Source organism: Natator depressus, chromosome 12, assembly GCF_965152275.1.
Source record: "Natator depressus isolate rNatDep1 chromosome 12, rNatDep2.hap1, whole genome shotgun sequence".
Taxonomy (NCBI): Eukaryota; Metazoa; Chordata; order Testudines; family Cheloniidae; genus Natator; species Natator depressus.
The window spans coordinates 30492750-30506034 of record NC_134245.1 but is presented as its reverse complement, the minus strand read 5'-3'; positions in this window follow the sequence as shown (position 1 = coordinate 30506034).

The following is a 13285-nucleotide window of genomic DNA, read 5'->3' as shown; positions in this document are numbered from 1 at the left end:
CTTTCAGTTATAACATGCTTTTCATACAAAGGTATCATATGGTCAATACAAGACTGGGATTTTGCCCTCCTTCCCCTGTATACACCAGAGATTTCCATTCATAACAGTTCGCGCATCAGCTTCAGTACAAGCTTTTGCCAAACCTTTTAGCATGTCTCATATATATAGAAAATGCTCTTTTCTACCAAGTACTGTACCCAACATATAAAAATAGTGAAATATTTAACTTGAACTAAAAAAGGATTTTATTTTTTTCCTAGGACCTTGTTAGCTTAATTTGGTTTCAGATGTTTTAGAGCTCACACTGTACTAATTTAAAACACATTCATAAAACAAACCTCTGCTAAACTTGAAGTATAACATAGCTAGTAAAGAGACATAAATACAAAGTTTGCCAAAGACTGCAAACAGAAGAAACAAGTGGCATATGGGCACCAATCCTAGTCTGAAGAGTTGTACCTGTTAATATGCTTTCTAAAATTTCTTTTAGCCTGTAAAGGTTTTTTTTGTGCTGTTGGGCTCTCCCTTATAAAGTTGCTTGTTTTATTTTATCTTTTGGGGAATCAAAAGGATACAAATGATTTTTTAAAATAGAGGGTACAGTCCACTGATAATTTGCATTATCTTATATTTAGAATGCTTTCTCTGCAGTTCTCTGGCACTGAAAGTTTCCCAGTCCTGCTATTGCCACTTTCTTCGAGATGACTTTGCAGACTTTGGGAATTTTTAATGAGGAGGGGTGTACTGTCCACTCTTCACTGCACTAGGCCTGATTCACCCTTATCATCTTATCTCATGCCTCCCTGACTTTATTATAGGTGGCCCCTCAGTTATGGGTTAAGAAGTGTGTGTGAGGGGGGTCCTTGCCTAACTTTGACCCTTGTGTATCCATGAAGAGCCAAACACTATCAGGTCCAAGATGTACAGCGGGTCACATGGTTATGCTGTTCTTTTAATAAGGTTCACATAAGTCCGATAACTATAGTGTACGGCAGTGGTACCTAACCATATTACACAGGAGGGCCACATAAACCAAAGCACAACCTTGTGTGGGCCAAACAGATTCAACATATTTTAATAAGGTTGTAAAGTCATCTGTATTGATTGATATTTTAACTTCAGCTTGTTTTGTACATATTTAGATAAATTGTTTCTATGTACAATATTGTCTATTTACACACTAGAGTAAAGTAAAATGATATCAACATGACAACAAAATGCTAATGAATCAGCCATTGGTATATTGTGTTGAATCATGCCCCCAGCATTATGAAATCCTCTGGTGGGCAGTATATAGCCCGCGGGCTGACGGTTGGGTACCCCGGCATAGGATAATAGTACAGAATGGTGTCATGGAGCAGTATAGTAAGGGCCATATCCTCCTCTCACAATGAGAGATTTTTTCCACTGATTTCAATGGGGGCAGGATCAGGCCTAAAGAGTAAGGGTCCAATCCCTCCTGAAATGTTTTCTATTCATTATTCACCTTTTTGAAAAGTTCCCATCATCCAATCAGGTTGCAGAGATACCATTTTACTTACTATTGGTGACTAACCACACAACACAAATAGTGAACAGTTGAAGTGAATAGGTCACAAATGTCTTCACAAGACAACCTGGAGTCCATGGGCCAGGGGCTCAGCTAGTGGAAATTGCCATAGTTCCATCCACTCCATTAGCACTGTACCAATTTACACTAGCTGAATATCTTGCCCTAAAAATCATTCTTCCAATTATTTGGTGAATACTTTTATAAATAACAAATACAACTGAAGCAATCAGAATCACTGTACTGATGATTCATGAGCAAAGATAAGGCCTAAATTCATAATGGTTATTCACAATTAATGCTTTAATGAGCTCTATTGAGAAGTAGGCTTTGTGTCTGCATCAGCAATGCCAAGCAATTATCCCATATTATTGTACCTCATAAAAGCTTTTCTAGAAAATGTTAGCTAGAACTACTGGGTAAATACACTTTCTCCACTGCTAAAAAAGAAGGGAGACTTTCCAGAGGCTTGCTTGATCTGGAAAGACTCCTTCCAGAGTATTTAATTTACAGAGTCTCTGGGAGATCCAGTCTGTCTATGAAGAGACCTTGTTTATTAACATGGGGACCAGAAAACACCTTTAAATTGTTCAAATCAAGAACGGAATCAGCTTGACATACCCCTCCTGCTATCCAATTTCCACATATTCCAATGCTGTCTAATATAGCACATACGTTCTAGTATAGATCATTTTTCTTTTATTATGTCCAATCCCCTTTTAGAGTTCTATAACCTAGCTTCAGTAGTTATGGGTTGTCTGTAAATATTACAATGTGGAGGAAAGGAGTTTGAGGGATAATGAATACAAATAAATGAATGAATGATAAATGTACATTCCCTTAAAGGAAAAATGAATGCACCAACGTGACACTGGATGGAAGATGACTTATAGAACAGAGCATATAATTTTAAAATAAATCTTTAGTGTATAGCATACTTTTTCTTTTAGAATGTAGACTACTTTTATTTAGTTAACTGTATGCTGTTTAGATTTTGGATTATTTGGTTTAAAGTATAATGTTTTGTCATGGGGCTGAACATATATCTATTTTATCTTGGCATTTATTAAAACACAGGTTTTTTTTTTTTTTAGAAAACTGAGGTTTCCTAAAATGTGGTTTATTCTGCAAATAAAAAGAAGTGTAGAAAGCCACATTCTGATTTTCCTTTTGAGACCCAAATCTTATCAAAGTCGTATTTTCGTACTGTAAATTAGAAAACGCCACATGTATAGAAAAAATTACCTCATTTGTTTCATTAAACTACTTTGGCTAAATGTGTTTTAAATATATTTTTAATATAGCAGTTCATATTCCTGAACATTCATTTTATATTTTAATAGACCTTGTCAGACAGAAGAAATCTATAAATATCACATATTGTACAAGCTTTGTTTGGCTTCTGAATGGCTTTGAATCAACACAGTAGACATAAAGCCATTGGTTGTTGAAAGCGGGTCCTAATTTGGTTGACTGCAATGGTAGAACATGCCAAAAGAAGCATAAATTCCACTAGAGCCACTACATAGCTTTCTGTGTGCATTTATTACAGCAGCAATTAACTACCCTGTGCTCCCACTACATTAATGACAAATTGAGTCTAGACCTGCTGCTTCTGAAGTCAATAACGGAATTTCCACATACTCTACTTGGCATAGGGTAGGGCCTTATCAATGTGGCCCTCCAATGTTACTTTTAGTGTGATCAAATGTAAATACAATTCAAAAGAAAAATATCCCCATATCCCCAGATACAGTATTTTAATTCAATAAACTCTAACCTCTATACAAATAAATGATTTGAGATTAAAAATTTCTTGGTGGTGATATTAATTTGGGATTAGTGGGTAATCAGCACCTCTGAATCTCTGGCCATTTTTAGTTAGGTGCAGAAATATGGATGCTTTCAGTATCTTCAAGGATGAAAAATGTTATCTTTATTTTTAAAGATATGACGTGAGATTAGGGACATTTTTAATTAGGGACTAAGGAAGGGAGAGGAAATTGGCACACAAAGGAGGGGTGATTCTAGAAAGCTTATTTTCCGTCTTGTTATCTTTCACTTTCCTATTGGTTCCTAGTATTCTGTTAGTTTTTCTGACTACCATTGCACATTGAGTGGATGTTTTCAGCGAACTATCCACAATGACTCCAAGATCTCTTTCTTGAGCGGTAACAGCTAATTTAGGCCCCATCATTTTATATGTATAGTTGGGATTATGTTTTCCAGTGTTCATTACTCTGCATTTATCAATTGAATTTCATCTGCCATTTTGTTGCTCAGTCACCCAGTTTTGTGAGATCCCTTTGTAACCCTGTGCAGTCTGCTTTGGACTTAACTATCTTGAATAATTTTGTGTCAATTACAAATATTGCCACCTCACTGTTTATCCCCTTTTCCAGATCATTTATGAATATGTTGAACAGCACTGGTCCCAGTATAGACCCCTGGGGGATCCCACTATTTACCTGTCTCCATTCTGAAAACTGACCATTTATTCCTACCTTTTTTCCTATCTTTTAACCCGTTATTGATCCATGAGAGGACCTTCCCTCTTATCCCATGACTACCCACTTTGCTTAAGAGCCTTTGGTGAGGGACCTTGTCAAGGGCTTTCTGAAAGTCTAAGTACATTATATCCACTGTATCACTTTTGTTCACCTGTTTGTTGAACCCCTCAAATAATTCTAATAGATTGGTCAGGCATGATTTCCCTTTACAGAAGCCATATTAACGCTCTCCAACAAATCATGTCCATCTATGTGTCTGATCATTCTTTACTTTACTATAGTTTCAACCAATTTGCCTGGTACTGAAGTTAGGCTGACCAGCCTGTAATTGCCGGGATCAACTCTTGAGCCTTTTAAAAAAGTTAGTGTCACTTTAGTTATCCTCCAGTCATCTGGTAGAGAAGCTGATTTAAATGATAGGCTAAATACCACAGTTAGTAGTTCTGCAATTGCATATTTGAGTTCCTTTAGATCCCGAGTGAATGCCGTCTCGTCCTGGTGACTTATTATTGTTTAATTTATCAAATTTGTTCCAAAACCTCCTCTAATGACCCCTCAAAATGGGGACAGTTCCTCAGATTCGTCACCTAAAAAGAATGGCTCAGGTGGGGGAATCTCCCTCACATCCTCCGCAGTGAAGGCTGATGTAAAAAATTCATTTAGTTTTTTTTTGCAATGACCTTATCTTCCTTGAGTGCTCCTTTAGTGCCTCAGTCATCCAGGGACCCCACCGGTTGTTTCGCAGGCTTCCTGCTTCTGATGTACTTAAAAAATGTTGCTGTTACTTTTGGCTAGTTGCTCTTCAAATTATTTTTTGGTCTGCTTAATTATACGTTTCCGTTTGATTTGCCAGAGTTTATGCACCTTTCTATTTTCCTCAATAGGATTTAACGTCCAAATTTTGAAGGATGCCTTTTTGCCTCTAACCACTTTGTTGGGCCACGGTGGTACTTCTTTGGTCGTCTTACTGTTTTTTTTTTTTTTTTTTTTTAATTTGGGGTATACATTTAATTTGAGCCTCTATTAGAGTGTTTTTAAAAAGTTTCTATGCAGATTGCAGGAATTTCACTTTTGGGACTGTGCCTTTTAATTTCCGTTTAACTGGCTTCCTCATTTTTGTATAGTTCCTCTTTCTGAAATTAAATACTACTGTGGTGGGCTTCTTTGGTATCCCCCCCCCCACGGATGTTAAATCTAATTACATTATGGCTGCTATTACCGAGCGGTTTAGCTATATTCACCTCTTGGACCAGATCCTGTGCTCCACTTAGTACTAGATCAAGACCTTCCTCTCCTCTTGTGGGTTCCAGGACTAGCTGCTCCAAGAAACAGTCATTTTTAGCGTCAAGATACTTTATCTCTGCATCCCATCCTGAGGTGACATGTTCCCAGTCAATAGGGGGATAGTTGAAATCCCCCATTATTATTGAGTTTTTTATTTTTATAGCTTCTCTAATCTCCCTGAGCATTTCACAGTCACCATCAACATCCTGGTCAGGTGGTTGGTAGTATATCCCTGTTGCTATATTCTTGTTATTCAAGCATTTTTAAATAACATGCTTATAAGTTAAAATGTCCTTTGTGATACCTTTCACCCTCTCCGCACAATTTAAGATTTAAACTGAGTTCCACACAGCATAGCACAAGAAGTAATGAATTGTTTTGTCTCAATCTAAGCCCTAATGGCTGTTTAACTCCATCTGAAAAGTCACCCACCCAGGTATTTTATTATTATGTATCTATTTAATTTATTTATAAAGGAACCAAATGTGCCTGTATACGTGTTTGGTAGTCTTTGCTCAACAGTGTTCCAGTTCATGTTCATTGGTAGAGCCACCCTATGAGCCTGATTCTCATCCCGCTTAAACGGGTGTAATTCCATGAGTTACTCCTAATTTACATCAATATCGTGGACTGCTTTCTCATCTCACTGACATCATCAGCTAAATGTGTGGTGCGGATTGTGGGTATTTAGAAGATTTTGCAGGATCAACTGGAGACATTTGCAGCATTTGAATAAAATTCTATTGACACTTGGACGGCTTTAATACAACTGGAGATGTGCGTTGAGCTTGCATAATTGGAACACTTTGTTGTTGATGTCACAGAAGAAGCTTCCCCGAAGTATCAGCAAAATTCAGCTCTCCTTATTCACACAAGTCGTACCATTAGCTTCAATGTAGTAGTCCCATTGACTTTAAATGGAAGTACACATTTGAGTGAAGCTAGCTAGATTTGGCCCTATATCTGATTCCACTATTGGTGATCTGCAGAATTTACTCCAAAATGTAAGGAGAAAAATGAAAAAAAATCTAAATCCTTGCCATAAAATAAATATATTTTAAAGTACAAAGGCAATGAATACAGCATATTCAATAACAGGGCAAGGAAAAACGTTATATTCTTATGAGAACTTCACAATTAATAACACATATGCACACAACATTCTAGAAGAAGGAATTTATCCAAGTGATCTTGAAGTTTGTAGATTAAGCACTCAAAAAAAGCTGTCTGTGACATTAAATATAATTGTTCCTCACATAAGTTCCCATTTATATTTTCCTTTGTCTCGGAACAATGCTCTGAAGAGGACAAAAAATACCACTTTCAAACTGAACCAGATGGAAAAATCAAGTCCCTATGCGTGCCCTCAGTAGGACAAACTCTGGGATGTGTGCTGGGACTACATCCCATGGTACACTTGTCTATCTGGTAACATGACATCATCCCTGATCTGCCCTACAGAGGGGCATTACTTTACTTATGATCTGTCATGTAAAAAGAGTCAGATACTTAAAGCATTTTAAAATGCCTACCATAATTAAACAAATATTTAAAGGGACTGGCAGTGTGTATTAAGGTGTCTATGTTAAGGACATAGAACCATGCATAAAATTGCTGTGCATTATTTCAGTGTATGGGAGTGAGTGAGAAACTGGATAGGTGAGAATGCCAACATCAGGATTAGGGATTAATCTAACAAGAGGTAAGAATTATTATTTGCTTCTTTTAAAGTATTGAATGAATAATTCTGTATGGACTGTTAACAGTTTGTTGTGAGTATCTGATGCTGCAGCCAATTTGACTGGACACACAGGTCAAATGGCATGTTACTGTTTCTTGGCAAGCTTAACTCTTAGAATCCGGTTTTTGGTATGAATACTCATAATTAAAAATTCAAGATTCACTTTACACAAATGTTCTACAATATTTGCTTAAAATCAGCATTTTGACAAACATTCCTGCTAGCAACTTAACTTAGGTTATGTCTACCCTGCCATATGAGGTGTGATTGCAGCTTGGGTAGATATACACATCCCAGCTTCACCTGCATTAGCATGGCTAAAAATAGTGTAGATGTGGCTGTGCAGTCTTCAGCAATAGAACTAGGTACTTGGATCTGCTATATGCTCGTACTGCCATCACTAAAACCCCTGCCACCTTATCTACACTGCTATTTTTAGCCATGCTAACTGGATTAAACTAGCATGGATATGTCTATTCAAGATGCAATTGTAACCCATGCCTGTTTGATGTGGTGCTCTGTCCCCCTCTAGTGGCACCTAGACCATCTAGAGATTAATGAGTTTGCTATAGCCTTAGCTAAGAGCCATGTGGCTTTTAGCTCATGCAGAAAAGGCTCATACACTAAACTTCAGAGATCTCAAGTTTGATCCCGCATGCTGACGCCTGGGATCTGTCAGTGTTACACAATCACACCCCAGACTGTAGTGTAGACGTACCTTTTGAATAATGGCAGAATGCAGACACAAAAGGGGGCCTAACAAAGTCACGGGGAATTTCTTTCAAAAACCTATAAATTTTCACAAGTCTTTTCTTGCAGTATTCCGCCAGGTCTAGTCAGAACTCAGACAGACATATAGTGAAAATATGCATAGCTGAATCAATGTCAGAAATGTATATTTGCATTTTAATGTTGCTTGTTGCAAACACAAAACTAAAAGGTATTTCTAATTTTGAATAACACACAGTCATTCAGCTAAGATGTTTTTATCCCATAGAATACATTTCCTTTAGTTTAAAAGCATGGAAACTTGTCTTTTCTCACTTGCCAAAGCCACAGAACAGAACAACCATCAGATAGTGATTAACACTGTCTGTCTTCTCTGATTCTATTAAACAGTGGTAAGATATATGGCTAGAGTAGAGGATGAACTTACTCAGTGAACCCATGTTTATGACAATGAGGTTTATATATTTTACCACATGAATTTGCTAGAGAAGATTTTTCTTCTTTGTTCAATTTTATCAGAATGTTAAAACAAACACAACTGTCCTGTATTCATGGTCATTAGCGTTTATCTCCACAGCTTTTATAGGTCACAAAGAAAGGAGAATGAACATAAAACTGAAATATGGAGGGGCCAATTCAATCACACATGAATGAAATCAATGATCTCCTCATTTTCAGAAAATAAAGTTCCGTGGAAGTGATTGGTTTGTCAGAAAGCACAGACTGATGGGTAAAATCCAGAAAGTACATAGGAACGCCACTCCATAGTAGGTACCGCCAGCCCTTTGGAAGAGAAAGGAGAGAGAATACCATAAGGGCTTGCACAATGGCACATTGTAAAAGTGTGATCACTTCTCAGTACAGTTAATGGTAAAACCCCCATTGACATCACAGGGAGGAAGCTAGGCCAATGCTGAGCGCTTTTGAAAATCCAGTGATGGGGATTAACAGGTTTTGCATTAACTACCAGAGAGTTTTGATATCATCCATTCAATAGACTCTGAATAAAAACGTTCTGAAGAAAAGAAAAACAAATCAATAATTAAAATGGAATATAAGGGCTACCAGTGTTCCTGGGCATGCTCACTTCATAGACTTAATTCACTTTGCTTTGCTTTTAACAACATAAAAGACAAGACAGAGAACAAGGATTTTCCATTATTTTTGCTGTGCCTTTCTCCATGAATGAGGTGCCTATTACAATGAATTTGTATGCAACAATGGCCTGATTGCAAAACCAAAGATAAAGTTTCAGTGCCTGGTATTGTAAGGGCAAGACAGTCTATGCCCCTTCATGTTTAGTCCTGTGGAGATACTTAAAGACAGGCCTCCCTAACATGAGGTGAGTGACTTCTGTGTCTCCAGTTAATCAGTGTGCACATCAATCCAGCCCGCAAGTCTGTCTAAATTATCACTGATATTATCTTCGCAAATAAATTGCCTGAGCAGTCAGTAAAGGTTTCCCAGTTCCACTTAAACAATTAAATGCACAGTCCATCATAGACTGTGCTGGAAATAAGAATGCAATAGCACAAACCAAAACTATTTATATCCCCTTCTTTGAATTATATGCTGTTTGGACATATGAAAAACCATTAAACAGCAATAAGCACTGGAGTCTCTTTACTGTCACATTTTCAGTGAGATTTAGCATTTCTGCTTAAACATCCATTACATTAATATCACACGGTAGCTGCCACAAGTTATAATTCATTACAACTTTTGTGTAAAGCTATTCAGCCTGCTTCTTTATGCCACGGCTCGTGTAAGACATTTATTTTCAAGCAGTGCAATGCTACAAGGTTGCAGCTTTCGCAGGGTGATGTGAGCTCACACGGTTAACAGTGCATTGCTAGGAGATTTGCACAGACAGAGATGGCAGGAGCATTAATCACCACATTAACTCCATGCTGGACACTGATATTAGGGGGGTTACTCTGGGGCCAGCTCTGGTGGTGCAAAGCAGGTTGAAAGTGGGCTTACGCAGCTGGTTGGGGGTTCCCTCAGTATAATCAGCAACATGCCATTCCCTTCCCCCAGTCTCAGCATCTCAGAATGGGGAAGGGAATGGCATTGGCATTGGGAATGGCATTCCTCAGAATGGGGATCCCTGCCTGTGCTCCAGCAATCCCTGGCCCTAGCAGTCCTCTGACCACATTTCCTCCCCCAACATGCCTCCAATGCCATTACATCAGGACTGGGGCAGGGAGTGGCATACATCTGGCTATGCTCGAGGGTCATTACAATTAGGCATAATTTGGAGCACCCTTAAAGCTTCAGATTACTCTGGGGAGCATTTAGGAGCCCAGCAGCCCCCAGGATTAGGGGAAAGCAATAATGTCTTAAAGCCAACTTTTCTCCTCCTCCTTCAATTCAGCTGCAACAAGCAGAGTGCTTGTGCGTATGGCGCAAAGTGTTTTGAGAACTAATAGCCTTTGGGCAAATTCCATGAGGATGCTTACATTGACATGAGCATTGGAAAGCCTGCATGGGTGTGTGCTAATAGATAGATCCAACCCTAGCTATTCAGTATGCTCCCTCGGTGAAATGCGCTGGAGGGGGGAGGGGGAGTTTACTCTCAGATGGATACACTAATAAATTAATGGAGGCTTTTTGAAAATGTGTCCTTTTATGTTACATAATCCTGTTTAGGTATGGTTGAGGCTGGTCTATACTATATATTTCAACAGCTTATTTAGCATTCACGTCTGTATAGTCTTTTCTCTATCAAAATTGGATGTTCCTATGCCTTAATTCTAGAGGTCTGAGGGCTCCAATTTATCTGGTAAGTATGCATTTTTTTTCCATCCCATATAAACACGCTCAGGTCTTCTGTGGTCAAAGACAATCGTGGCTTTTAAACCACTTTTTTTTGAGGGACATACATTTGGAATTGAAGAAACAGAATTCCATTATCTGCACCTTGGTGAGACATGAAATATAATCCAAATCCTTTTATTCAATTAACATGGCTTACTTTAAAACAAAGAAGTCTTTTGTCTTAAGTGGTTTTTTAAAAAAAAAATTATCCTACTTTAGTTTGGTACTTTTTAAAAACTGCTAAGTGACGCTCAGCAAATTTCAGTACAAAGATCTTTAGATCAAGAGGCTTCAGACAAAGTACTAAGTCTCAGTTTAGCTTGGTTTTAGATAATACTCAATAATGCCTTTAAAAGAATAAGAAATGTAGCTCTTCTGGGTTGCTCCTCTTGCTAGCAATGATTTAAAATGGAATAATAAGAAATCCAATTTAAATGCTATGGGCTCTTTGCAGTAAGTGTAAGCCATATGAACAGAATTCATATTATATTTACTTTGCTGTATTACCTAGCGATTATATTTCCTTTATGCTTCTATATACTACCCCAGAAAAAGATCACACTCTTTGTCTGTTGATCTCTGCGCATGAGGCAGGCAGGGGTTCTCATTTAAATTCTCTTCTGCTGTTTAGATCTGACTATTTCTGGCCTCGCTGTGGGAGGATTTTCCAGATCTGCTGTCAGCTAGCAAGTAGGTAGGTGTCAAACTTCAGCGGTTAGTGCCATGTCTTGGGTTAGGTTGAAACATGCGCCCTTGGTGCTCATCGCTGTCAGAAGAAGTCAATTACAGTTTGCAACCACTTTTACTGGTCCTATATGTCCCAGGAACCCTGCTACATAGTTTGATCACCACCTACTGGCACTTAACAAACTATTTACAGTCAGACAAAGAGCACTCCATTAATGTTTGGGCCAGGGTGCCCTGGTAGACAGGAGCCCAGCACTTTAGTCCCCTTTCATCTGAACTTCCACTTCTTATCGTCCCCACTGTGACTCAATGAACATTTTCCTTTGCAGGTGCTAGGGGCAATACATGTCCCCCCCCCACATACCAACCAGCTCAATCTGGAATTCTGAGAAAACAGCTTGAGGCTTCTAATGGCATCAACACTATGTGCAGGGAGCAGAGCGGGAGCCCAACAAGGAGCATGGTGCCTGGCTCGTGGCAGAAACAGGTTGAGTAAGGGGCACCAGGGAGGCTGGGAGAAGCAAACCAGATGCGTACAAGCAAGAGTTGGAGGGGGAAAGGAGTGCATGGGAGGAGCATGTTGAATGGCTGTTGAATGGCTGAATAGAGTCCCAGGGATGCAAAGCACTACTGCAGATTTTTTTTTTGAGAGCGAGCGAGAGAGAGCTAACCTGATTATTCAGCTGAACACTTCATCTTAATGTTTTTCTTTGAGCCATCACCATCAATAGTTGAAGATATTCACCCAGAAATAATCCACCACATGGGAGTCTGGATTCAGTCATACAAAACAGACAGCCTGTATGGATTTATGAAACATTCTAGGACTAAGTTATTTATGCCTAGAATTAGCTTTACTGTCAGACTGTCATGTTAGAAAATGGCTATTAAGCTCAGAAATGTCAGTTTTAAGACCTTAGTTCCTTTCCGTTATACAAACACACACACAGTTAGTAGGAAGGTTTGAAAATGAGGAGCCAAATTTTCTGCTCATGTAAATCGATGGTGCTCCAATGGAGCTGTACCAACTAACACCAACAGACAATTTGGCCCCAAATCTCCAAGTTATACAAACATACTCAGGGCTTAAGCCAATGCTTATTGAAAAGATTCCCACTGACTTCAACTGACTTTAGATCAGACCCTAAATTTGGAGAAAAAACAAATAAGGAGGAACAATCCATGGATGTTCAAAAGGGTTTGAATTATTTAGAGAATTAGGCTGGAATGGGACAAATGCCGTTCAGCATTGAAAACACAAGGTAACTCTTGTGGTCTGGGACCATGTGCTAAGAGGGAACACACAGATGTGGGAGACCCGTGGAATAAACATCAAACCATCCGTTTACTGCAAAAGTACAGGTATGGTGGGGGAAAGGCAAACAAGATATAGAGATGCCTAGTAAAGGGTCAGATTATAAAATCAGGTATTGACACTGTCGCTGTGTAGGGGATCTGTTAGATCATATCTGGAAAGCTATGTGCAATAATGTTAGTGTGACTACTTATGGAGAAAGGTAAGCAGCAGGATAGGCTCTAATTTGTATGTACAATTGTAGTAACTGTACATTCAAGTTAGACATGATGTTGAAAATCAGACCTTTCATATGTTTACAAACTATATAGTTGAAGTACCATAGACTACAGACAGTTAAAACTACCACTTCCTCTGAGTGTTTTGATGAAAAAAACATTAAATATATGACAGCAGTGGTTTGTTTTAAATATATATATAAGTTTTTTAAAATATATATATTTTAAAATGCCTATCTAACAAAAAAGAATTTGGGGAAAACTGTAATACTTCCTTTGACCTAACCTTTACACAGAAACTTTTTAATTCTGACATAATGACCAGGCAGAAATACCAAATGCTTTTAACTAACATCAACACACAATTAACAGTTTTTGTAATTAATCAGGGCAGAAAATTGGAGACAAGGGCCTAACACAGCCTTCTCTGAG